Consider the following 27120-nt stretch of genomic DNA (forward strand, 5'->3'; position numbering starts at 1 on the left):
GCACTTGCATCATTTTGTGGCATATACTGTAGTAGATACACTGCATACGTGTACAAAAAATCGGATGTAGTATTTGCAAAAATAGCACAATGGTTAGTTTAAGGATCAATACCATGGCTTCTGATTGCCTTCGACAAGGGTTTAAAACCCACCATGATAATTTTCAGGCATATCATTACGGATAGAGCTGCGATGTAAAACTTTATGTAGACATTAAGGAGTGTTTATGTGCATTTAGTGTAACAGACTACTCCACTGCAAGGGTTCAGGCCCCCCACAAACAGAAACATGGCGGTAGGGTCATCTTCGGGCATTTAATGTTTTCTATTTATTTTCAAAGTTATCTCTGCTGAAAGGGTTGAGAGACCTCACAAGGGCCTCATAACTTGGGCTGGGCGTAGTTTGCGTAGCGCCACTACGCACACTAGGCAGAATTTTGGAAAAAATGTGTGGAAAACGAGGGCACGTCCTTAGGGTCTGTGTGCCCGGGACAGGGGCCCCTTGTGCCTGGGCAGGCTCCCCGATCTCCCAGGCCTGGTTGGGTTGGAAAGCAGGGACCGGCCCCAGGGCCTAGGTTTCCGTCAGGGCCTGGGGTGTGGGAGGCCCCATCCTGCGGCGTGCCAAGAGTCCATCTGCCCGGGACAAGGGTCCCCGGTGCAGAGCCCCGGAGACCTGCAAAGCTCCATGGGTCCAGGGCAGTACTCCCCCACACGGCTGGGCCCCAGGAGCGCCTGCGGACCTCCCCATGCCTGAGGCCCAGCGTGGGGTTTCAGAGCCCCCCTTAGCCCTGCAGGCCCGGAGCCCTGCAGCCCCCAAGCCCTGCAGCCCCCGAGCAGTGCAGCTCCCGAGCCCTGCAGCCCACAAGCCGTGCAAGGGCAGGCAGATTGGCGTTATTTTGGCCCCAGACATCTGGTAGCACCTTTCCCCCTCGGCCATCTGGTCGCACGCAATGCTTTCCAATGGGGCGACCAGATGGTCGGGCTTCCCCGGAAGTCCCGCTGAGGGGCCATTCGCCTCCCCAAACCGAGCGAGGGCTCCAGGAGGTTGGGCGCCTCTGCGCCCTGGGTCCCCTCCGTCACTCGGTGCGCACAGGTTCCCAGAAAGATGGTAGCTTTCCTCTAGATTACTAGGGGCAGGATATGCCGGGACACCCCTCCCTGGCTGGCGGTTCTCTGCCGGTGACCAGATGGGCTATGCTGGGACAACACCTCTCCTCCATCCGGGGTCTCCGGCCCACGGTGTTGCAAAGTGCCCCATGCTTAAGGCCCAGCCAGGGTCCTGAGCCCCCGGGAAGCGGAGCCGGGACGCCGGAACACCCCTTCGGGGCTGGTGGTTCTGTCGGTGACCAGATGGGCTATGCTCAGACCACACCTCTCCTCCGTCCGGGGTCTCCAACCCACGGCGTGGCAAAGTGCCCCATGCCTCTAGGCCCAGCCGGGGTCCCGAGCCCCCGGGAAGCGAGCCCCCGAGCCCTGCCCTGCGTGGGCAGGTGGGAGCCCTACCGGGAAGACTCGGGGTGGGCAGCTGGGAGTCCTTTTGGTGCCGGCCATCTTGTCCCACCTTTCCCTCGGCCATCTGGTCGCACGCAATGCTTTCCCATGGGGCGACCAGATGGCTGGGCTCCCTTGAAAGTCCGGATGAGGGGCCATTCGCCTCCCGTGATCCCAGCGAGGTCTCCAGGAGGTCAGGCGCCTATGCTCCCTGGGTCCCCTCCGTCACCTGGTGCGCACAGGCCTCCCCACCCCGGTCTCTGCCCTTGTTCCTGCTGTGTGGCAGGGTGCCCGGTACGGGGTCCAGAGGGCCCGGGGAGGTTTCCCCCGCGCCTCCAGGCTTGGGAGACCCGGCTGGGTCCAGGGGCCCCATCAGGCCCCGGGTCGGGTGCTCCGGCCCTAGGCCCCATTCCCCGGCCTGCTGCTCCACCAAGGACCAAGGACAGGGGTCCATCGGTCCCATGCAGGCCTCCCCTGCTTGTCAAGCTATCCGTGGGACCCAGATCGGAGGGTCCCTCGGGTCCCCCCTCACAGCCTCCATGGCTGGGCCCAACTGGGGCCCTGGGCCCCTGGTCCCCTAACCCCCGGTGCCCGCTCAATCTTTTGTTGGGAGACAGAGTGACCAGATGGCTTTTCTTGTGTGCCCGGCCATCTGGTCTCACCTTTCCCCTCGGCCATCGGGTCGCACTGATCCCCTTGGCCATCTGGTCACACTCAATGCTTTCCTATGAGGTGACCAGATGGCCGAGCTTCCCTGGAAGTCCCAATGAGGGTCCATTTGCCTCCTCAATCCCAGTGAGGGCTCCAGGAGGTCGGGTACTTTTGCGCCTTTGGTCCCCTCTGCCACCTTGTGTGCACGGATTACAAGAAAGGGGGGTAATTTTCCTCCAGATTACTAGGGAGAGGGTCAGTCAGAACTCTGTGAGGTCCGGCGATTCTGAAACAGGGGAAGGCAGAACCCAGGCCTGGCCGCCAGGGTCCCCTGAGTCCTGGGTACGCACCTACCTCTCAGCCCCTTGCTGATGGTCCTTTTTCTCTGAGTCCTCTTGCAGGAAAGCAGGGAATGCTAAGCCAGCATACCCTCCTGCGCAGGGTCGCCTGCCAGGGGTTTCCCCAGCTGTACTCAGATTGATTGGGCACTCTCGGTCCATTTAGGGATGGACTGCTTGGCTAGCCTCGGCTGTTGTTTTGAGCAAAGAGCTTCCACCCTGCATGAACTGTCAACTCGAGGGCCTGCCGCCTGGCGGGAGTTCCTTTACCCGGCAGGGGGAAGGCCAAGTGGCCCCGGCAGCTCATGCCCTCCAGTGGTCTGACCCGAGCTGAAGGGGTCGGATGGAGCCTGGCCCTTGGATGCTGCTGCCCAGCACGTCTGTAGGCCCTGCGGGTGACACCGTCATCCATCTCTGCCCAGCACATTTCCACAGCAGCTCGGAATGAATGTTCCGAGGGGTATCACCTCCGCCAGGCTCCGCACTTCTGCGTCTTGCTCGGGCTGCACCTTGGCCTGCCTCTCCCGCCCGGGGGAGACGGCTGGGCCTGCCGGTGCCCATGCAACCGCACCTCTCCGCACCTCTCCAGTTAGCCCTCCCGCCCAGGCGGGTAGGCTCCTTCCCCTGGCAGGCTCCAGAGAGAAGGAGGGGCGAGCGAAGGTTGCCGGTCGGGGAGATGGGCATCCCGCCCCCACCCCATCAGCAAGTGCGGCTACCTGGTTGATCCTGCCAGTAGCATATGCTGGTCTCAAAGATTAAGCCATGCAAACTCTGACCTCCTGGGAAGCGTGCATTATCAGACCAAGACCAATTCCGGCTCGCCCGGCCACTTTGGTTACTCTAGATAACCACGGGCAGATCGCACATCCCTGTGACGGGGACGATACATTCGCATGTCTGCCCTATCAACTTTTGATGGTACTTTCTGTGCCTACCATGGGGACCATGGGTAACGGGGAATCAAGGTTCTATTCCGGTGAGGGAGCCTCAGAAATGGCTACCACAGCCAAGGAAGGCAGCAGGCGCGCAAATTACCTACTCCAGACTCGGGGAGGTAGTGATGAAAAATAACAATATAGGACTCTTTCGAGGCCCTGTAATTGGAATGAGTACACTTTAAATCCTTTCACGAGGATCCATTAGAGGGCAAGTCTGGTGCCAGGAGCTGCGGTAATTCCAGCTCCAATAGCGTACATTAAAGTTGCTGCTGTTAAAAAGCTTGTAGTTGGATCTTGGGATCAAGCTGGCGGTCTGCCGCGAGGTGAGCTACCGCCTGTCCCAGTCCCTGCCTCTCGGTGCCCCCTTGATGCTCTTGACTGAGAGTCCTGGGGGTCTGAAGCATTTACTTTGAAAAAATTAGTGTGTTCCAAGCAGGCCGGTCGCCTGAATACTCCAGCTAGGAATAATGGAATAGGACTCTGATTCTATTTTGTTGGTTTTCGAAAATGGGGCCATGATTAAGAGGGACGGCCGGGGGCTTTCATATTGTGCCGCTAGAGGTGAAATTCTTGAACCGACGCAAGACGAACCAAACCAAAAGAATTTGCCAAGAATGTTTTCATTAATCAAGAACGAAAGTCGATGGTTCGAAGACGATCAGATACCGTCGTAGGTCCGACCATAAACGATGCCGACTAGCGATCCAGCGGCACTATTCCCATGAACTACCGAACAGCTTCGGGGAAACCAAAGTCTTTGGGTTCCAGGAGGAGTAAGGTTGCCAAGCTGAAACTTAAAGGAAGTGACGGAAGGGCACCACCAGGAGTGGAGCCTGCAGCTTAATTTGACTCAACACGGGAAACCTCACCCGGCCCGGACACCGAAAGGATTAACAGATTGAAAGCTCTTTCTCGATTCTGTAGGTGGTGGTGCATGGCCATTCTTAGTTGGTGGAGCGATGTGTCTGGTTAATTCCGATAACGAATGAGACTCCTCCATTCTAACCAGTTACGCGACCCCCAGCGGTCGGCGTCCAACTTCCTGGAGGGACAAGTGGCATTCAGCCACAGGAGATCGAGCAATAACAGGTCTGGGAGGCCCTTAGATGTCCGGGGCTGCACGTGTGCTACACTGAATGGATCTTTAGGTAGCCAAATGCCACGTCATCTAATTAGTGACGCGCATGAATGAATGAACAAGATTCCCACTGTCCCTGCCTACTATCCAGCGAAACCCCAACCAAGGGAACAGCCGTAGCAGAATCAGCGGTGAAAGAATTGCCAGTTGAGCTTGACTCTAGTCTGGCACTGTGAAGAGACATGAGAGGTGTACGATAAGTTGGCAACCCTCTGGCCGCCGGTGAAATACCACTACTCTTATCATTTTTTCACTTACCCGGTGAGGTGGGAGGGCGAGCCCCGTGGGGTTCTCACTTCTGACTCCATGCACCGGTGCCCACCGAGGGTGCCCCGCTCCGGGGTCAGTGGCAGCTGGGGAGTTTGACTGGGCCGGTACACCTGTCAAACGATAACGCAGGTGTCCTAAGGTGAGCTCAGGGAGGACAGAAACCTCCCGGTTAGCAGAAGGACAAAAGCTAGCTTGATCTCGATATTCAGTATGAATACAGAGCGTGAAAGTGGGGCCTCACGATCCTTCTGACTTTTTGAGTTTCAAGCAGGAGGTGTCAGAAAAGTTACCACAGGGATATCTGGCTTGTGGTGGCCAAGCGTTCATAGCGCAGTCGCTTTTTGATACTTCGATGTCGGCTCTTCCTATCATTGTAAAGCAGAATTCACCAAACGTTGGATTGTTCACCCACTAATAGGGAACGTCAACTCAGTTTAGACCATCGTGAGACAGGTTAGTTTTACCCTACTGATGATGTATTGTTGCAATAGTAATCCTGCTCAGTACAAGAGGAACCGCAGGTTCAGACATTTGGTGTATGTGCTTGGCTGAGGAACCAATGGGGGGAAGCTATCATCTGTGTGATTATGACTGAACGCCTCTATGTCAGAATCCCCCCTAAACCGTAACGATACTGCAGTACCGTGGAGCCTCGGTTGGCCTGGGATAGGTGGCCTCTCTTTGGGGGCCGGTGCGTAGAGCCGCTCGCTTGGGGACCAGAACGCAGATGGAAGGGGGCCGCCTCCATTGTCCTTAGTGCACCGCATGTTCGTTGGGTACCTGGTGCTAAATCATTCGTAGATGACCTGATTCTGTGTCAGGGTTTCGTAAGTAGAAAAGCAGCTACCTCGCTGGCATCTACTGAAAGTCATCCACTGAGCTAAGCTTTTGTCTCTCTGTGCATGGGTGCCCGCAGATGCCCTCCTCCACCACACCCAGGGGTGGGTCCCTCCGCCACCAGGCTGGCGGGAGGGATGCAAAGGGGGTAATGCAGGCCCACGGGATGCCGCCTCCACGACGTGGCCTGTGGCACGGGGGCTTCCCCCTCCCATCCCTGCCCCACTGGGGTGTGGAGATGGGGTCCACCATCCCTTGTCGGCAGGGTGACTGGATGGTCTGGGCTGACCAGGCCTCACCTGCCCACTGCTCCCATGCAAGTCGGGCAGGGCAGGTGAGCAGCAGCCACCCGGGGGAAGGAGCCTCCTGAGCGGCTGCCTCGGTGCGCCTAGCCACCCTCGCCGGACTGCAAGGGCGACTGGGTACATCACCCTCGAAGGCCACCTGAGCGCTGGGCCATCCCTGGCCATCTTTTTGCCTGACTGTGTGACCAGATGGCCCTGCGGGCCGGGCGACCAGATGGCCCTGCGGTCAGGGCAACCAGATGGCCCTGTGGTCAGGGTGACATGATGGCCCTGCAGGCTGGGTGACCAGATGGCCATGCAGGTTGGGTGACCAGATGGCCCTGCGGGCTGGCTGCTGGGCTAACTCCAACTTCTGTCCCTCCCAAAAGTTCTATGGGGGCTTACTAGTATAGAAAAATGGACTCCCCGGGCAGGCCGTCGGGGCGAGGACGTGGCCTGGGATTAACCCTCCTTGGTTCCAGCCGAGGGTCCTGGTGCTGGGGATAGGGGGGTCCGGCGGGGCCCGGGGAGGCTCTCCCCAGCCAGGCTAGTGTTCGGAAGCTGGGACCGGGCCCGTGGCTCGTGCTGCATCCCAGGCTGCGGGAGCCCCCTGTCCTGGAAGCCAGCCGAGGGTCTGTGTGCTGGTGACTGGGGTCCACCGGGGCCCGGGGAGGTTCTCCCTGGCCTGGCTAGGGTTCGGAAGATGGGACCGGGCTCGGGGCTCATGCTGCAACCCAGGGTCCCAGGCTGCGGAAGCCCCCATCCTGGAAGCCAGCCTAGAGTCTGGGCGCTGGTGACGGGTGTCCGACGGGGTCTGAGGAGGCTCTTCCCGGCCTAGCTAGGGTTAAGGAGCTGGGACCGGGCCCGGGGCTCGTGCTGCATCCCAGGGTCCCAGGCTGCAGGAGCCCCCCATCCTGGAAGCCAGCCAAGGTTCTGGGCGCTGGTGACGGGATCCGCCAGGGCCCAGGGAGGCTCTCCCCGGCCTGGCTAGGGTTCGGAAGCTGGGACTGAGCTCGGGGCTCGTGCTGCGTTCCAGGGTCCTAGGCTGCAGGAGCCCCCCATCCTGGAAGCCAGCCGAGGGGCTGGGCACTGATGACAGAAGTCCGCCGGGGCCCAGGGAGGCTCTCCCCAGCCTGGCTAGGGTTCGGAAGCTGGAACTTGGCTCGGGGCTCGTGCTGCGTCCCAGGGTCCCAGGCTGCAGGAGCCCCTCATCCTGGAAGCCAGCCGAGGAGCCGGGCACTGGTGACAGAGGTCCACCGGGGCCCGGGGAGGCTCTACTCGGCCTGGCTAGGGTTTGGAAGCTGGGACCTGGCCCTGGGCTCGTGCTGCGTCCCAGGGTCCCAGGCTGCAGGAGCCCCCCATCCTGGAAGCTAGCCGAGGGGCCGGGCACTGGTGACAGAGGTCCGCCGGGCCCGGGGAGGCTCTCCCCAGCCTGGCTAGGGTTTGGAAGCTGGGACCTGGCCCGGGGGTCGTGCTGCATCCCAGGGTCCCAGGCTGCAGGAGCCCCCCATCCTGGAAGCCAGCCGAGGGTCCGGGCGCTGGTGTCGGCGGTCGGCCGGGGCCCGGAGAGGCTCTACACGCCCTGGCTAGGGTTCAGAACCTGGGACCGGGCCCTGGGCTCGTGCTCCATCCAGCGGGCTCCAGGGTACGGGAGCCCCCTATCCTGCAAGCCAGCTGAGGGTCCGGGTGCTGGGGACGGGGGTCCACTGGGTCACGGGGAGGCTCTCCCCGGCCTGGCAGCTTTCAGAAGCAGGGACTCAGCCGGGGAGCAGTGTGGCTGGCTTCATCCGCTACACTGGCAGAGCGGAGTTTTCTGCCCACCCCTATTCATAGCCTCTAAGTACCCACGGTTGAGGAACAGTAGCCACAGGGTACACATTTGGGACAGGTGTACGGGTGGTGGATGCTCACATTGTCAGGTCAGGCGAGATCAGAGTGTGTTGGCGGCAGTGCTTTAAATCGATTGGTAATGTCCAGTACTGAGCACAGGCACTTTTTTATTTTGAGAGGGAGAGTACTTGCACTTCTCAAGAGAGATGTAATACTTTTAATTGGAGAGTACCAGCACTTCTCAGAAGCAAGCAGGTATTCTGGTACAGAGAACCTGCACTCCTATATTTTAATTTCAAGCACTGGTAAGCTTGGAGACCGTCTCTGGCGGGGCAGGGTAATGTTGGGTAGTGTGACGGGTATTCAGTTTTATTGTTTTTTTCTGGTTGTTAACACAGTACCTTTTCTCCTTATCTCCAAGGTTGTGCAGAGTCACACCACTGTAAATCCTTCAGGGACAATTTTTGCACTGCTGTAATCTTTTTGCACTTTTGTATGGTAGGAGTATGTGTTGTTGACACACATTGGAGAAGTGAGAATAAATTACATGACAGGCCAACGTCCCGGACGAAGCTGCAGCAGTAAACACTGAGCAGAATCTTTTTTCTCAAAAACTGAGATGGAGGGTTTCTGGGGACTATGCAACACTGCTGAGTAACAAGGGTGCACACGAGGGCCATAGGGCAGGGAGTGTGATTTCACAACCATTTCTTTCTCCTTGCTGAGTCATACAGTTCTGAGGCTAGTGTTACAGGATCAAGGTCATGGATAGCCAGGGCTCTCCTCGCCCCCTTTTCTCCCAGATGACAGTAGTGGATGAGTGCCAGCCCGGATCGTCACAGGAGCAGCTGAGAAGCATTCAGGGATATGGCACGAGGAAAGTGTCTGGACTAGGCTATGGCATCATGAATGCTAAGGAGCCCAATGATTCTGGCATTGAGCAGGATAGACTGAGTGGGAAGTAGAGTTACCATTTATGAACAGATTATACACAGACTACATGACCAATAACAATGTTTGATTAGATTTGGGGCCCGTGTCTAGCCATCTACGAACCACCTTGATTGTTGACTTTACTGTGCTGTTCATGTTGCAGGGACCCATTGAGGTGGGATTGCTCTTGTGTTAACTTTTTATCACAAGAGAGTCATAAATTGTTAAACTGCATGTTATTTGTTGTTGTCTATACCAAGGGAAGAAGAGGAGCCTCTAAACCTAGACTTGATCGTATGTAACCTTTGATGATTTTAGTATATATATATGTATATATATATATATATATATATATATATATATATATATATATATATATATATATATATATATATATATATATATATATATATATGTGTGTATATATATATATATATATATATATATATATATATATATATATATATATATATATATATATATATATATATTACCTACTGGCGGTCGCCAGTAGGTATATCTAGTTAGGATTTTTTCTCTATGGGATTTTTGAAAATTCTATATCTAATAACTTTGGCGTTTGTGGACGGAATTGGCTGAAATGTTCAGGAAAATGGAACATTTTGTTTCTGAGCAGCCCCTGACAATTTGGGGGGTTTCATCAAGGGGGGGCCAAGAAAAAAGGGGGGTCCCAAAACGTGTTTTTCCCATGTTAATTTCCATAGGGCGGTTGGCCTCACTTTTAGCTCGAACGGCTGAATGGATTTGCACGAAACTTGGCAAAATTGTAGGGACTGTTAGCCCGATGTGCCTTTGCTAGGTCTCAATATATGTGCTCCAGTGGATTTTGAGTAATTTAGGTTCAAAAAAAGATATATATCTGGGCGGAGCCTAACCACACATCTGATCTGATTGGCTGTCAGCACTTCATCCAAGAAGTGTTGGCAGCCATCTTGGGACCAATATACATGATAGCACCTCATTAAAAAGCATTGTAGTTAATAGAGGGTTTTAGGACTTTAGTTACATTATAAATCATTTGTTGATGGTACCATACTCGTTTCAGGAATTGTGGTGGGTTCTAAGGTGATTTTACCATGTGAAAAAACCTTCTGCTGTGATATCATGAATATTGTTTGAAAGAAAACTAATATCTCATGATTTTCCCACAGTGGTTTGGAAGGGGATCTATAAGCTAAACTGAAAGCATATTTTCTGTAAATTCACATTATCTTTCTCAGTCATGTGAAAATGAAGTCTGACATTCTCAGTAAAACATGTACATCCAACAAGGACAGAGACTGTCAGTTGATTCCTTTGTGTTCTACTGCAGCCTCCTAGAGTGTTCTAAAGAACAACTAGAGCGCTAACAGTCCTACTTATTACAAAGGTATGGCACACCTGAAGCCATCTTGATTGGAATAAAGTGGTAACTCTTAAAACATTTAATTTAAAAAGAAACAACATGAGGGGGTATATTTTGCCATAGAAAGTATGATTAGTGCTGCAGAATGAAAAATTAGGGCACATTTTGAGTGACTTCTCAAATCCTTTTCTATTTCATTAAAACATTCTGACATGCAGTCTCCCAAAATGGCCACCAGAGACAAAAGAGCCCAAATGTAGCCCAAATATCACCCAGATGTAGCCCAAGTATAGCCCAATGCCAGAATGTCCCAGAGTGTTCTAAAGAACAACTAGAGCGCTAACAGTCCTACTTATTACAAAGGTATGGCACACCTGAAGCCATCTTGATTGGAATAAAGTGGTAACTCTTAAAACATTTAATTTAAAAAGAAACAACATGAGGGGGTATATTTTGCCATAGAAAGTATTATTAGTGCTGCAGAAAGAAAAATTAGGGCACATTTTGAGTGCCTTCTCAAATTCTTTTCTATTTCATTAAAACATTCTGACATGCAGTCTCCCAAAATGACCACCAGAGACAAAAGAGCCCAAATGTAGCCCAAATATCACCCAGATGTAGCCCAAGTATAGCCCAATGACAGAATGTCCCAGAGTGTTCTAAAGAACAACTAGAGCGCTAACAGTCCTACTTATTACAAAGGTATGGCACACCTGAAGCCATCTTGATTGGAATAAAGTGGTAACTCTTAAAACATTTAATTTAAAAAGGAACAAAATGAGGGGGTATATTTTGCCATATGAATTATGATTAGTGCTGCAGAAAGAAAAATTAGTATTTACAACAAGGGGTGGTGAGGGACAGAGTCTCTGAATTAAGCAGAAAACTCTCACCCAGTCAAGAGATCAGGGCTAGATCCAACACCGTTTTTTAGCTCACTGCACCATCCCAGTTTCAGAACCTGGCTGTATGCAAATTAGTCTGTTCCTGTCCCAGTGCATGATGGGAACAGGGCAAACCAAACTACAAAAGCCAATTCTTACACTGGGAAGGAAACAAGCTCCCGGGGACCGGTTTCTGGCATTACAGCCGTCTTCGGCCCGGTTTGCTTGAATCCTGATGGTGCAATGAGCAAGGGACTCATGTCTGAGTATACCCTTCCACGCTTAGGGTGGACAAAAATATTTACAACAAGGGGTGGTGAGGGACAGAGTCTCTGAATTAAGCAGAAAACTCTCACCCAGTCAAGAGATCAGGGCTAGATCCAACACCGTTTTTTAGCTCACTGCACCATCCCAGTTTCAGAACCTGGCTGTATGCAAATTAGTCTGTTCCTGTCCCAGTGCATGATGGGAACAGGGCAAACCAAACTACAAAACCAATTCTTACACTGGGAAGGAAACAAGCTCCCGGGGACCGGTTTCTGGCATTACAGCCGTCTTCGGCCCGGTTTGCTTGAATCCTGATGGTGCAATGAGCAAGGGACTCATGTCTGAGTATACCCTTCCACGCTTAGGGTGGACAAAGATATTTACAACAAGGGGTGGTGAGGGACAGAGTCTCTGAATTAAGCAGAAAACTCTCACCCAGTCAAGAGATCAGGGCTAGATCCAACACCGTTTTTTAGCTCACTGCACCATCCCAGTTTCAGAACCTGGCTGTATGCAAATTAGTCTGTTCCTGTCCCAGTGCATGATGGGAACAGGGCAAACCAAACTACAAAAGCCAATTCTTACACTGGGAAGGAAACAAGCTCCCGGGGACCGGTTTCTGGCATTACAGCCGTCTTCGGCCCGGTTTGCTTGAATCCTGATGGTGCAATGAGCAAGGGACTCATGTCTGAGTATACCCTTCCACGCTTAGGGTGGACAAAAATATTTACAACAAGGGGTGGTGAGGGACAGAGTCTCTGAATTAAGCAGAAAACTCTCACCCAGTCAAGAGATCAGGGCTAGATCCAACACCGTTTTTTAGCTCACCACCCCCTTTTCTGAATCATTTTGTCCACCATAAGCGTGGAAGGGTATACTCAGATGTGAGTCCCTAGCTCATTGCACCATCAGGATTCAAGCAAGCCGGGCCGAAGACGGCTGAAATGCCAGAAACCGGTCCCCGGTAGCTTGTTTCATTCCCAGTATAAGAATTGGCTTGGTAGTTTGGTCTGCCCTGCTCCCATGATGCACTGGGCCAGGGTCAGACTAATTTGCATATAGCCAAGTTCTGAGCTGGGATGGTGCAGTGAGCTAAAAAATGGTGATGGATCAAGCCCTGATCTTTGGACTGGGTAAGAGTGGTCTGCTTAATTCAGACACTCTGTTCATCACCACCCCCTTTTCTGAATCATTTTTGTCCACCATAAGCGTGGAAGGGTATACTCAGATGTGAGTCCCTAGCTCATTGCACCATCAGGATTCAAGCAAGCCGGGCCGAAGACGGCTGAAATGCCAGAAACCGGTCCCCGGTAGCTTGTTTCCTTCCCAGTATAAGAATTTGCTTGGTAGTTTGGTCTGCCCTGTTCCCATGATGCACTGGGCCAGGGTCAGACTAATTTGCATATAGCCAAGTTCTGAGCTGGGATGGTGCAGTGAGCTAAAAAACGGTGATGGATCAAGCCCTGATCTTTGGACTGGGTAAGAGTGGTCTGCTTAATTCAGACACTCTGTTCATCACCACCCCCTTTTCTGAATCATTTTTGTCCACCATAAGCGTGGAAGGGTATACTCAGATGTGAGTCCCTAGCTCATTGCACCATCAGGATTCAAGCAAGCCGGGCCGAAGACGGCTGAAATGCCAGAAACCGGTCCCCGGTAGCTTGTTTCCTTCCCAGTATAAGAATTGGCTTGGTAGTTTGGTCTGCCCTGTTCCCATGATGCACTGGGCCAGGGTCAGACTAATTTGCATATAGCCAAGTTCTGAGCTGGGATGGTGCAGTGAGCTAAAAAACGGTGATGGATCAAGCCCTGATCTTTGGACTGGGTAAGAGTGGTCTGCTTAATTCAGACACTCTGTTCATCACCACCCCCTTTTCTGAATCATTTTTGTCCACCATAAGCGTGGAAGGGTATACTCAGATGTGAGTCCCTAGCTCATTGCACCATCAGGATTCAAGCAAGCCGGGCCGAAGACGGCTGAAATGCCAGAAACCGGTCCCCGGTAGCTTGTTTCCTTCCCAGTATAAGAATTGGCTTGGTAGTTTGGTCTGCCCTGTTCCCATGATGCACTGGGCCAGGGTCAGACTAATTTGCATATAGCCAAGTTCTGAGCTGGGATGGTGCAGTGAGCTAAAAAACGTTGATGGATCAAGCCCTGATCTTTGGACTGGGTAAGAGTGGTCTGCTTAATTCAGACACTCTGTTCATCACCACCCCCTTTTCTGAATCATTTTTGTCCACCATAAGCGTGGAAGGGTATACTCAGATGTGAGTCCCTAGCTCATTGCACCATCAGGATTCAAGCAAGCCGGGCCGAAGACGGCTGAAATGCCAGAAACCGGTCCCCGGTAGCTTGTTTCCTTCCCAGTATAAGAATTGGCTTGGTAGTTTGGTCTGCCCTGTTCCCATGATGCACTGGGCCAGGGTCGGACTAATTTGCATATAGCCAAGTTCTGAGCTGGGATGGTGCAGTGAGCTAAAAAACGGTGATGGATCAAGCCCTGATCTTTGGACTGGGTAAGAGTGGTCTGCTTAATTCAGACACTCTGTTCATCACCACCCCCTTTTCTGAATCATTTTTGTCCACCATAAGCGTGGAAGGGTATACTCAGATGTGAGTCCCTAGCTCATTGCACCATCAGGATTCAAGCAAGCCGGGCCGAAGACGGCTGAAATGCCAGAAACCGGTCACCAGTAGCTTGTTTCCTTCCAAGTATAAGAATTGGCTTGGTAGTTTGGTCTGCCCTGTTCCCATGATGCACTGGGCCAGGGTCAGACTAATTTGCATATAGCCAAGTTCTGAGCTGGGATGGTGCAGTGAGCTAAAAAACGGTGATGGATCAAGCCCTGATCTTTGGACTGGGTAAGAGTGGTCTGCTTAATTCAGACACTCTGTTCATCACCACCCCCTTTTCTGAATCATTTTTGTCCACCATAAGCGTGGAAGGGTATACTCAGATGTGAATCCCTAGCTCATTGCACCATCAGGCTTCAAGCAAGCCGGGCCGAAGACGGCTGAAATGCCAGAAACCGGTCCCCGGTAGCTTGTTTCCTTCCCAGTATAAGAATTGGCTTGGTAGTTTGGTCTGCCCTGTTCCCATGATGCACTGGGCCAGGGTCAGACTAATTTGCATATAGCCAAGTTCTGAGCTGGGATGGTGCAGTGAGCTAAAAAACGGTGATGGATCAAGCCCTGATCTTTGGACTGGGTAAGAGTGGTCTGCTTAATTCAGACACTCTGTTCATCACCACCCCCTTTTCTGAATCATTTTTGTCCACCATAAGCGTGGAAGGATATACTCAGATGTGAGTCCCTAGCTCATTGCACCATCAGGATTCAAGCAAGCCGGGCCGAAGACGGCTGAAATGCCAGAAACCGGTCCCCGGTAGCTTGTTTCCTTCCCAGTATAAGAATTGGCTTGGTAGTTTGGTCTGCCCTGTTCCCATGATGCACTGGGCCAGGGTCAGACTAATTTGCATATAGCCAAGTTCTGAGCTGGGATGGTGCAGTGAGCTAAAAAACGGTGATGGATCAAGCCCTGATCTTTGGACTGGGTAAGAGTGGTCTGCTTAATTCAGACACTCTGTTCATCACCACCCCCTTTTCTGAAAGAAAAATTAGGGCACATTTTGAGTGACTTCTCAAACCCTCTTCAATTTCATTAAAAAATTCTGACATACAGTCTCCCAAGATGGCCACCAGAGACAAAAGAGCCTAAATGTAGCCCAAATATCACCCAGATGTACCCCAAGTATAGCCCAATGACAGAATGTCCCAGAGTGTTCTAAAGAACAACTAGAGCGCTAACAGTCTTACTTATGACAAAAGTATGGCACACCAGAAGCCATCTTGATTGGAATGAAGTGGTAAGTCTGAAAACACTCAATTTAAAAAGGAACATCATGAGGGGGTTAATTTTGCCATAGAAAGTATGATTAGTGCTTCAGAAAGAAAAATTAGGGATCATTTTGAGTGACTTCTCAAATCCTCTTCTATTTCATTAAAAAAATTCTGACATGCAGACTGAAACATGCACTTTGAATACCAGCAGCAGACGCCCCTGGTGAGCAGTAGCTTTACTACTGTGATCTAATGTGCAACTAGAGTGCTAACATTCAGAATTTATGGCAAATATGTGACACATCTGAATGCCTTCTTGATGGAACCAAAGTAAACAAGCATTGAAAATGCAATAGATCTCGCCCTCGTTTAAGTTAAAGCCATTCTGTTTGTAATGAGGTGGCTTTTTAGCTTTGCTTTTATTAGTGTTTTTTCAACTTTCATGTAAATAACATGCATCTGTATGCATATAAGTATATGTATGCATGCATTTATGTTTGTATTTATATAGATATACAGATGATATATGTTTATATATGTAATAAACTAATAAATTGTTTTGGCCCATGACGAACGTTGGAGTGGCGTGGCTTCTTTCCGGCATTGCTGTGGCGGCGGCTGTGATAATTTCAAGAAAGAGCTTCACTTTGTGCATATGTATGTATATATATATATTCACTGAAAAAACCATAGGCTATAGACCATATATAGTTAGGAATTAGCATTTACAAAACCTTGAAAATTCACTGAAAAAACCATAGGTTATAGACCATATATAGTTAGGAATTAGCATTTACAAAACCTTGAAAATTCACTGAAAAAACCATAGGTTATAGACCATATATAGTTAGGAATTCGCATTTACAAAACCTTATTTTACTCACACAAAACCATTGAAATTCCATATATAGTTAGTTGCAATAACTATATATCGCGCACCCGCAATCCACTGCTGATGATGTCACATATTACATCATTCATGACATGGTCAGTGACATCACTGATGACATCACTGATGACATCTCAAATGACATCACTGATGACATCACTGATGACAACATCCAGTGACTGTATGTTTCTGTAAAGTTAAAATATGTCTTACATATTGAAGAATGAGTGGATGTATAAGTGTCTGGATGAAGGATTTAGTAGGTGCATGACTGACTGTATGAGTGAGTGATTAAATGTGTCTCACTGAGTGCATGGGTTAGTGACTAAACTGTCTTAATTTGTGCATCATTATGTCTGTTGTTCTGTAAACTGTTGCATGTGTTGATAAGTAGCTATATGAGTAACTATATGGGTTATTGATTGGTTGCCCAAGTATTTGTATGGGAGACTGAGTGTGTGTGTGGGTGGCTGGGAGGTGTATGACTCTGTGCATAGATGTGTGAGCAGTTGATTCACTAGATGTATGGTTTCAAAAGTGCATGTGGAAACAGCTGTATGGGCGATTGACTGTGTGCATGAGTGTATTGGTGAGTGAATGGATATCTCAGTGGTACATGTCAAAGTAAGTACATATGTAAAACACAGTACATGTGAGAGTTGACATATATAAATAACTGTGCATAAGAGCCAGTGAATGTGTGAGTGGCTGTATGGATCATTGTGAACTTGTATCAGGGATTGTATAAGAGAGTAAATATGTGTTAGTATATGTTTGAATAAGTAAAGTTTGTATAACTGTATAGTTGAGGAAATGGAGGTGTGATTGATTCTTTGCATGACTGAGTGACAGTCTGTGAGTGTCTGTTTACACTGATTGTATCTAAGGTTATATTAGAGTCTGAAGAGGTTCATCGTATTATCACATGCATGATATCATCAGTGATGTGATCAGTAATGTCAAATGAGATGTCATCAGTGATGTCATCAGTGATGTCATTTGAGATGTCATCAGTGATGTCATTTGAGATGTCATCTGTGATGTCATCAGTGATGTCACTGACCATGTCATGAATGATGTAATATGTGACATCATCAGCAGTGGATTGCGGGTGCGCAATATATAGTTAGTGCAACTAACTATATATGGAATTTCAATGGTTTTGTGTGAGTAAAATAAGGTTTTGTAAATGCGAATTCCTAACTATATATGGTCTATAACGATGGTTTTTTCAGTGAATTTTCAAGGTTTTGTAAATGCTAATTCCTAACTATATATGGTCTATAACCTATGGTTTTTTCAGTGAATATATATATATATATATATATATTTAGAACAAAGGAGGCTCCACAGTGTGTGCTCTGCCCAGGGGTCGGATCCTGACCCAGGTAATTATTTAGAACAAAGGAGGCGGCACAGTCAGATATCGATTTTAAGCCTTATTTATTGCAAGACTTCACCCCACCAACGCGTTTCGGCCTCACTCGGCCTTGCTCACGGCCGAGTGAGGCCGAAACGCGTTGGTGGGGTGAAGTCTTGCAATAAATAAGGCTTAAAATCGATATCTGACTGTGCCGCCTCCTTTGTTCTAAATAATTACCTGGGTCAGGATCCGACCCCTGGGCAGAGCACACACTGTGGAGCGCGCTCCCATGGCTATGGGATCTCTTTGGTTGCTGAGATATATATATATATATATATATATATATATATATATATATATATATATATATATATATATATATATATATATATATATATATATATATATATACACATATATATATATATATATAAAACCATTGAAATTCCCACGATATAGTTAGTTGGACTCACTATAACTTGTGCGTGCAATGCACTTCTGATGATATTACATCACTCATGACATGGTCAGTGACACCACTCATGACATCACTGATGACACCATCCAGTAAATGTGTGTCTTTTTGAAAAATAAATTTGTTTAATATATGTATATGTAAAAGTTGATGGAAGAATAAATGTTTAAATAAGTGTCTAAATGGATGTTTTTTTTAATAAAAATTGATTATTTAACTGGCTTATTAAGTGTTTCTTAGTGAATACATATATTAGTGAGTAATGTTTAAATATTTATATATATGTATTAGTGTTTCACTTTGTGTCTAAGTGGCTGCATGGGTTGGTGAGTAGGTACATGTGTAGGTATATGGGTTATTAGATGTTTTTTTAGTATCAGTATGAGTGTTTGTATGGTTTCCTGGGGGTATTACTTATCACATAGATGCATGAATGACTAACTCTCTCTTTGTATGTGTTTTGTAGACAGCATATGTGCAGGACTGTATGGGTGGATGAGTGTGTATATGTGTGTGTTAGTGAGTGAAAGACTGTCTCACTAGTGTCTTTATCAGTAACTACATATGTTTTAATCTAGTATATGTGAGTATTGATGTATATAAGTGAGTATATGTGAGAGTGAGATATTGAAAGAGTTCCTGTTTAAATAATTATGTGTTTCTATAAGTGATTGTTTAAGAGAGTAAGTATGTGTAAGTTTCCTTAGAAGTAAGGTGGTAGTGTGTGTATAGCTGTATATGCAAATAAATGGATGTTCAATAGTTTACTTGCATGTGTGAGTATATGTGAGAGTAACTTTTGGATGACTGTCGGTGTGTAACAGGATATATAGGTGAATCACTACATATGATGAGTGAGTATATGTATGAGTGACTATATAGAACTGTTGGTGAATGAGTGGATGTGTATATAGATGGTGGAATTATTGAATTGGTTGTTGTAACTGGTATGGGTATCTCCATTTTTTTAAACATTTTTATTTATATTTTTCAATATGTGTTTCATCAGTTACATTACAGTGAAAGGAGGTCTGTCACTCTGTCACAAGGATGGTGTCATCAGTGATGTCATGAGTGATGTCACTGACCATGTCATGAGTGATTTAATATGTGACGTCATCAGCAGTGGATTGCACACGCAAGTTATAGTGAGTCCAACTAACTATAACGTGGGAATTTCAATGGTTTTATGCGAGTAAAACTTCCTGCTAACTATAACTGGTGTGAAACCTATGGTTTTTTCAGTGAATTTAATAGGTTTTTTAAATGCTAATTCCTAACTATAACTGGTGTGAAACTTATGGTTTTTTCAGTGAATTTCATAGGTTTTTTAAATGCTAATTCCTAACTATATATAGGGCCTCAAACCTATGAAATGTAATATTTTTTATAATGAATCCTATATTGTATATTTATATAATTTATTTTTTGCCCTGGTGCGCTCCCGGTGAGCACCCAGGTGTGCGCACTGGAGAGCACATTTTTTCGGAGTGCCCCGGGTCGCGCACCGGTGAGCGTCCCGTTAGCGCTATTGGCGCGAACGAAAACATCATGACGTATCGCGTAGCCGCGTCCGCGTGATATGCACAGCGTAAGCGCACCCGGAAATGCTCGTGTGAATACAATCGCGCAACGTAATCATCTGACTCGCTTACGCGCCACGCCCCGTGGCACACCCTGGGGCGCGACGCATAAGCGCGTCGGGTCATGTGACCTAAAAATAACACTTTTCATTGGTGCAGAAAGGTTTTGGTTTCTAAATGATGAAAGTCCGGGTCATGTGCCCTGAAAATAACACTTTTCATTGGTTCAGGACAGTTTTCTTTTCCAAATGATGAAAGACCCCACCTTTTTTCCTTATTCTGACTGTCCTTTGACTGAGGAAGACCTGTTTGAACATCTTTGTGTAAAATGTTGTACTTAAAAATGGCTACAGTAGCAGCAGCAGCTGGAGCATCTGCACCGCCACCACCACCACCACCACCAAGAGGACCACCACAACATTACATTGGTGGTCAAGAAGAGGAGGAGGAGGAGGAGGAGGAGGAGGAAGGGAGAAGGTGGCTGCCCGAAGACAATGCCCCATACAAGCCAATGCCACACATTGTATGGGAGTTTTTTTCTATCCCAGAGGGCAAGAAGAAAGTCAATGCGCCCAAGGTGACTTGCCTAATCTGTGGCATGGAATTTTCAAGGGGGAACCCGAACAAAAAATATTCTTTTGGTAATAATACCATGATTAGACACATGCAGCGCAAGCATCCAAACAACTATTCTGCTGCAGAGATGAGAGAACTGGCCAGTAACCCTCCCCAATCTTCAACCACCACCTCCAAAAGAAAGCATCGGGACCAGAGACAAGGGAGACAATCCCTTGCATACAACCACGCTTTGGGGAATACAGAATTACATGTATTTTTTGTGGTAAGACCATCTCCTATGGTGAACAGAGCATCAAGCTCATCCTCCTTGCTGGTGACAACCACAATTGCCCCAAAAAACCTTAATTTTTTCCTTTTTTTTTGTTGCTCCAGTTGAGCCATTTGCAATTCCTTGTTTTTTGTTTCTCCCGATAAAAATAACAAAAAAATATAAAATAGTTCATAAAAGCCCAAAAAAGTACAACATTTTCAAAAAACATTAAAAAAATATAAAACAACAAAAAGAAGAAAAAAACAGTTCTTTTTAGAAATACCTCCAATTTATAAAAAAAAGGCAAAATTTTTTAAAAACTCTATAATTCTTTTTTCTCCATTGTACGCTTCCCGGTACGCTCCGCGGTGCGCGAATAAAAAAAAATATATATTTTTTTGCCCCGCGGAGCCCTTATATAGCCCCCACATCAAACCTAGGGGGTCAGGGGGGTCTATTTTGCCCCCTTATGGTCATTTCCCCCTTTGTTTTTGCCACCTCTTGTGTCTCAATCCTACCGAGACACAAGATGGCGGCCACTCCGGACTGTATGGAAATGTTGAAAGACACCCGAGAGCCAATCAGCTTTCCGCGCGCGAACTCGCGTAGCACGCTGGTTAGCGCCCCGGTGCGCGTACCGGGGCGCGGCCATAGATATATATATTTTTTTGAACCTAAATTACTCATAATCCACTGGAGCACATATCTTGAGACATAGCAAAGGCACATCGGGCTACCAGTCCCTACAATTTTGCCAAGTTTGGGGGAAATCCATTCAGCCGTTCGGGCTAAAAGTGAGGTCGACCGCCCTATGGAAATTAACATGGGGAAAACACGTTTTGGGACCCCCCTTTTATCTCGGCCCCCGCTTGACGAATCCCCCCAAACCATTCAGGGAAAGACCGGAGCGCCGCAAGGCAAATTTGAGGACATTTTCAGGCAGATTCCTCAACCGGCGCCAAAGTTATTCACAATAGAATGTTGAGATTTTGCATTGAAAATAATCCTAACTATCACTACCTACTGGCGACCGCCAGTAGGTAATATATATATATATATATATATATATATATATATATATATATATATATATATATATATATTCAATGACTTCCTCTTCAGGAAAATAGTACGCACTCACAGGACCTTGTATTTCCCAATGCCTTTAATTACACAGCTATACAACAAGAAGAAATGCCAGTACTGATTCCTTATTCAAAAAAAACATTTTCCCAAAAATGCATAGACCACAGGACAATGCATCTGAAAGCTCATTAGTAGCTATTTATTCAAATGTACTTATTTCTAAATCTCCAGAAATTCAATGCTTTTATGTATAAAATTCCATACAAACAATGGGAATGGACACAAGGGATAGTGAAGAAAATCCACACATCTACATTCATTTTCACAAACTCACTCTTTTCACAATACACCTGACACATTCAACGTACTGGGTGCTAAAAGAACAAGGGAAATTCAATGCACCACTTGAGTAGCACCAGGAATGCCAACACGTACTATTTACACCATTGGTTTATCTTAAATACACCCTACACAACTCCATTTGACTGTACAATTATTCAAAATAAATCACAACAATTAGGTGTAACACTGCCACAATTAATTATCAAAATAACAAATTGGTCTACGCGTTTTGAATCCCTTTAATTCTTGGTATTCTCTTCAGGACCCAAAAAATCTGTAACAAAGAAGAAGAAAAATATGTCTAACCAAGTTCTAATCAAATGCCAAAGAGCGCTAGCCACTCAGGTATTCCCTTCAGCATACCAGTTCACAAAGACGGGAATTTTTTCTTTCAAATGCTCTTTCCAAAAAATCTGCAACACCTCTAGAAGAAGGGGGGGCACAAAGAAAGGAAAAGAGGGAAAAGGGTAGAGAACACCATGAATGTGTCTGTTTCACAAGAATGTTCCTATTATTAAAAAAAGGTTCTGTTGTCATTCCGTGGCTTACCTATATATATCCCACAGTGTCCTTCTATGGCTGCTTTCTTTAATTGGAAGGACCCACTATCCACCGATGTGGGCAGCAGCTGCCTGGCAATCAAATTGAAAAGGACACGAATTTGTGGCTATTTTTTGTAAAGAATGGGTCATTAGCAATCCTTGATGTTGCCGTATATCCCTTTCTCCAGCTATAGTTAAACTCCGTCTTACCTCCTAACGCCAGCCGGCGCAGACAAGCCTGTTTCAATTTCTAGTGCTTATGTAGTTTTCTTTATTTCCATGCTGTTAAAACAAACAAACCAAGATGCAATGAAGCCTTTGGGCTCTTTCCTCGCTGCTATTATTAACTGTATATAAAGGCTGAAAGCATTTTTAGCTTACCGAATGGAGCTTTTCACAAACAAGATCGGGGCTGCTGTATTATTCGAACACGAGATTCGATTTCGGAAGAGTGTCACCTGCGACTCCCATGGGCTTCTTGGGAAATGTAGTGTAGTGAGGCGTGTTTGCGCATGCGTGTATGCACCTCACGATTACATAATGTAAAAACCAGGACCATTGAATATGAAATGCTGGCAATTGAAGACATTCGATATAAACAAGGAGGTCCATAAATTCCCGCCCTTTAATTGGTGGCAGGCCTCAATTCCTCGTGTTATAGCCACGGACATGTACAGCGAATTAGCTCGACGTACCGCTGCCCCAAGTGCTCATGGGAGCTGGAGTCCAATCCAGTGTATTTTTGAGAAAATGTTTTTGGGAATAAGGAATCAGTACTGACATTTCTTCTTGATGTATAGTTTATAGGGCTCAGCCGTACTGATTAGAGCCATACCCTTTTTTGGTATTAGTATTTAATCTAACAGCAGCATCCAGTTTCAAGAAGAAATACCAACGCGTTTCGTTATCGACAGAAAACTTGGTCACGATTATCAACCGTGACCAAGTTATCTGTCGATAACGAAACGCGTCGGTATTTCTTCTCAAACTGGATGCTTCTGTTTAATTAAAGGAGAACAACAAAGGGTCTTGACTCCTAACCAGCAAGGCTAAGTCAAATATACATGAAGAACAACACAACTGCCAATACTGGACTTGGTTTAAATCCTTTTTACATAAGAACCTGTTATGAATGAAACATACCGGTCCGTTTCACTCGTTTATTGAGTCATTTTTTGACTGCTGTAATTCTTTTTCATTTTTATCAAAGACATTTTTTGGTGCATATACAAAATATATACAAATGAATACACTTTATACAATAGCAAACAATATCTGTACAAATATACACCACATCCACAACACACCTTGCTCACTACATACAAACTACTCACATTCACAACCATACAACATATACCTCTGAGATCTGGCCCTTTGTCAACAAGAACACTTAATCGTACACATATATGAATCCTAGTTATTTTATCATAGAGATTATGTAGTACAACAGAGTCAGTTGGAATAGCTCCTATGATTTCCTAATGCAGTCCTTCTAATGTTTGGTATAGACAATAAGCCAGGAGGGGGGGGGGAAGGTCGACGCGCTTTGAACCCCTTATTCTGGGGTTCTCCTCAGGACCAACATGCATTCTACAAAATCCTGTAAAGGTGTCTCAAGGGCGGGGTTATATGGTGTTATCCCAATCGTCTGATTGACGTTGAGCGTGAGCTGGGAGTGCCCGGTTTGTGTTTCATTGACGCCCACCGGGGCTGAGTATGTCTGCCGGCGATTCTATCGTCCTGAGACCAAGCACAGTAACTTTTTTATGGCGATCAGAGTCCTGTGAAGATTAAAAACAACAGGGCCCTAGGGTCGGTCAGCCACGCATTGTACAGCTTTCCTTGGCAAACATTAGAAGAAGAAATCTATGTATTTGGAGGTGTTTTGTAAAAGACTATTGCAGGCAGAGATAATTGGTCTACCCGGTGGACATACCAATGACTTGTGTATTTTAGGTATGAAATAAATGCAAGGAATCACGGGGTTCTCATTTTTTAGAAACTTGAATTCATCAGCACTCAAAAGTCCTAAGCTCTTCCATGCCACCAGTTTGGAATAAAAGATGTTCCATGTTGATTTAATCAAAGGCAAATCTACCCTCTTATAACATGATTTATCATTCAGGTGACACCAGGCTTCCTCCAAATACATATCTCTAGGCCAAATGACAATGTTACCGCCCTTGTCTGATTGAAGGATAATCACAGATTTTTCATTTAGCAGTTTTTTAATCAACTCATGATATTTTTTGTTTTGCTGGGAAAAAGATACTTTATTGCGTGAAACGCTGTGGTGCAGCTTTTTTATATCCATGGCAACCAGTTCATGATAGAAGTCAATATTGTCTTTGATCATAACGGGGCAGAACGTTGACTTAGGTTTGAAATGTGCCAGCGCATTTCGAGTCCCTGCGTCCAAGAAGCTGCTATCTTCCTGTGACAATTGCGTATTTCCACTTTGTAGATCAATCAAATCCATTTGTAGTTGCATGTCACCTGCAGTTAAATTTTCTGTACTGGTTGTTGGGGTTATGCTGTTTCCAGAGACAGGGTCCTTTGCCTGTCTTGTTGAAAAGAATTTCTTTAGTTTTAATTTACGTACATATTGGAAAACGTCTACCCTTTTCTGTGCATAGCGAAAATTGCTTTCTGGACTGGATGATAGTCCGAGGGACAGAATCTGTGTTTCTGCCGTGTTAAGTTCAACAGTTGACAAATTGATTACTGACTTGTAGCCTGTAGCTGTATTTATTGTGGCACTGGCTTGCGCTTCCATATGCATTTTTTTTTGTTTCTCTTGGTCCTTCCTTGCCCGGGTGCAATATTCTTCGCTGGTGGCGCTTATAGTTTTTGCGGGGTCTGGTTTCTTCAGCCGGGCCGTAACGTATCTAGGTGATCCCGCCTCATACATTCCATTTCTTCGGCCAGGGAGTACCGTTGAAACCCCAAGTCTCCACTGGGGCCAGCCTGCTCATTTTCCGATCCACGGTCCGGTACCGAACTGTAGTCGGACAAAGATGTCACAGAGCTTGCCGCTAGAGGGGTTACCAGGCACTGCATTATGAGATTGTGATGTCGTTGACTTCGTTATGTTCTTTTTAATGGTATCATAGCGCTTGGCAAACGTGAAGACTTGTCCTCTTTCGTAGTCTTGTTTGTCACGTGGAAATTGGAACGCTTTACGTTTCCTGATAGACTCTTCCTCTTTGATAATGCGCGCCAACATATCCTCCCTCATTTTTTTTTTGTTTACAGCATTTTGTTCGCATTTAGCCGGCTCCAGTTCTAATGCGATAATTTGCTGTTCATACGCTGCACGGTCTATTTCTGCATATTTGGATAAAATAGACATTAAATTCATCGAAGATTGTAAATTACACTGTGCCCATTCTGTTAATAAGTTGGGGTTTGGAGCTTCATATGTTGGGGCTAACATTTTTCGGAGCCCCGAGGTACTCTCCCCACCTCCAGGTAGCGGGACAAAGACCTATGCTCCCACCACTTCGCTTCTTCTCCCTTTTTGAGTTTCTCAAGTTTTTTAATGTTCTCTCTGTAGGTCACGCTTGCCACATCCAAAGTTTGGGGTTGTTGGTGATTTGATGTTGCGCTCGAGGGTTCATCGCTGAACATGTCAGCGGCTGCCTCTTCCCGGCTCCGTAGCGCGCCTGCGGCCATGGTGCAGTTTATGGGAAATTCAAATACTCGCACAGTGCAACTAGATTTGACAAAATGTCCCAGTTGGCTTACCCGCACACTCCTTCACCGAACTGATCGGAGGGGACCGACTTCTTTCACGGCTGGTCTGCTACTGCCGTGTCAGCCGACTCCACTTTGAGCTGCCACTCCGTGGTCGGTATAATTACCGTTGTTAGGGGCCAGACGACAATTCCCATGCAGGAAAGAAACAATTGCCTCCAAAAGGAAACTCAGCTTGCAGGTCGTTCTGCCCAAATCGAAGGAGGGGTTCCGCTCACCGAGAAAGCCACTCGGTAATCATGCAGTAACAGTCGCCAACCACGAAATCCAAAAGACCAGGAATTTAGAAGTGCTAAATTTTAATGTACTTTTCCCCGCACCTCCGCCATAATGCGTTTCAAGCCTAACGGCCCTTGATAACATGACAACGCTTTGGGGAAGTATCAGGCTACTTAAAGTGGCAGTGCAGTATAAGTTACAAACACGTCGTCATGGACATAGAAAAAGTATCTAATGGAGTTCGTAATGTTTCTAAAACAATGTTGTTTTAAAATACATAAAACCTTTCAAAATGTTCAATTCATTTCATAAAATTGAGATAATCGTAAAATACGAAATAAAAAATCAATTCGAAAATAGAATGTTGTTGCAAGGCAAACAATGGTATGTTCTCTCGAATCTTAAATACCACCATTATGAGAGTTGGTGCATAATTGTAAAATACAAAAACATATATTAATAGCAAATGCATTAATCTATTTGGCACATAAAACATTATGTACATACTAATTCCATAATATCATTTCTTTTAGTCATACAGTCTCATGATAACCTAGTAACCTACTGAAAATACCCTAATGTGCAAATATAATGAAATGGTGCTACCTAATAGAATGATGACAAATCTTAGATAAAGTGCAAAAAATGCTATAACTTAATAAAGAAAACATTTCATTTTTACAAATAATCAAGCAACTAGCTATACAATTCACCAATTGATGGTACAATGTCCCAAAAGGTAAACAAATATTATTTACTTCAATTCATTGATGTGTAAAACCTATGTACAAATACTTGATAATGAGTATGTATTACTGATAAGAATAAAGACTTCTGTGTATATATATGTATGTAGATATAGATATATATTAGCTACTGGTGGTCGCCAGTAGGTAGTTATAGTTAGGACCTAGTTTCCAAAGGAAAAGTGTTTTTACTTTTACGAACAACTTTGGCGCCGGTTGATGA

The 27120-nt window shown here is 46.6% G+C and overlaps 2 pseudogenes; both read left to right on the plus strand.

Moving 5' to 3' along the window:
• Positions 1-3195: 3195 nt before the first annotated feature.
• On the plus strand, positions 3196-4184 carry LOC147712319 (18S ribosomal RNA; annotated as a pseudogene; the record flags this gene model as incomplete).
• Positions 4185-4675: 491 nt separating this feature from the next.
• LOC147712320 (28S ribosomal RNA) lies at positions 4676-5714 on the plus strand (annotated as a pseudogene).
• The last annotated feature ends 21406 nt before the right edge of the window (positions 5715-27120 follow it).

This window comes from Lissotriton vulgaris, chromosome 5 (genome assembly GCF_964263255.1).
Source record: "Lissotriton vulgaris chromosome 5, aLisVul1.2, whole genome shotgun sequence".
NCBI classification, from domain to species: Eukaryota; Metazoa; Chordata; class Amphibia; order Caudata; family Salamandridae; genus Lissotriton; species Lissotriton vulgaris.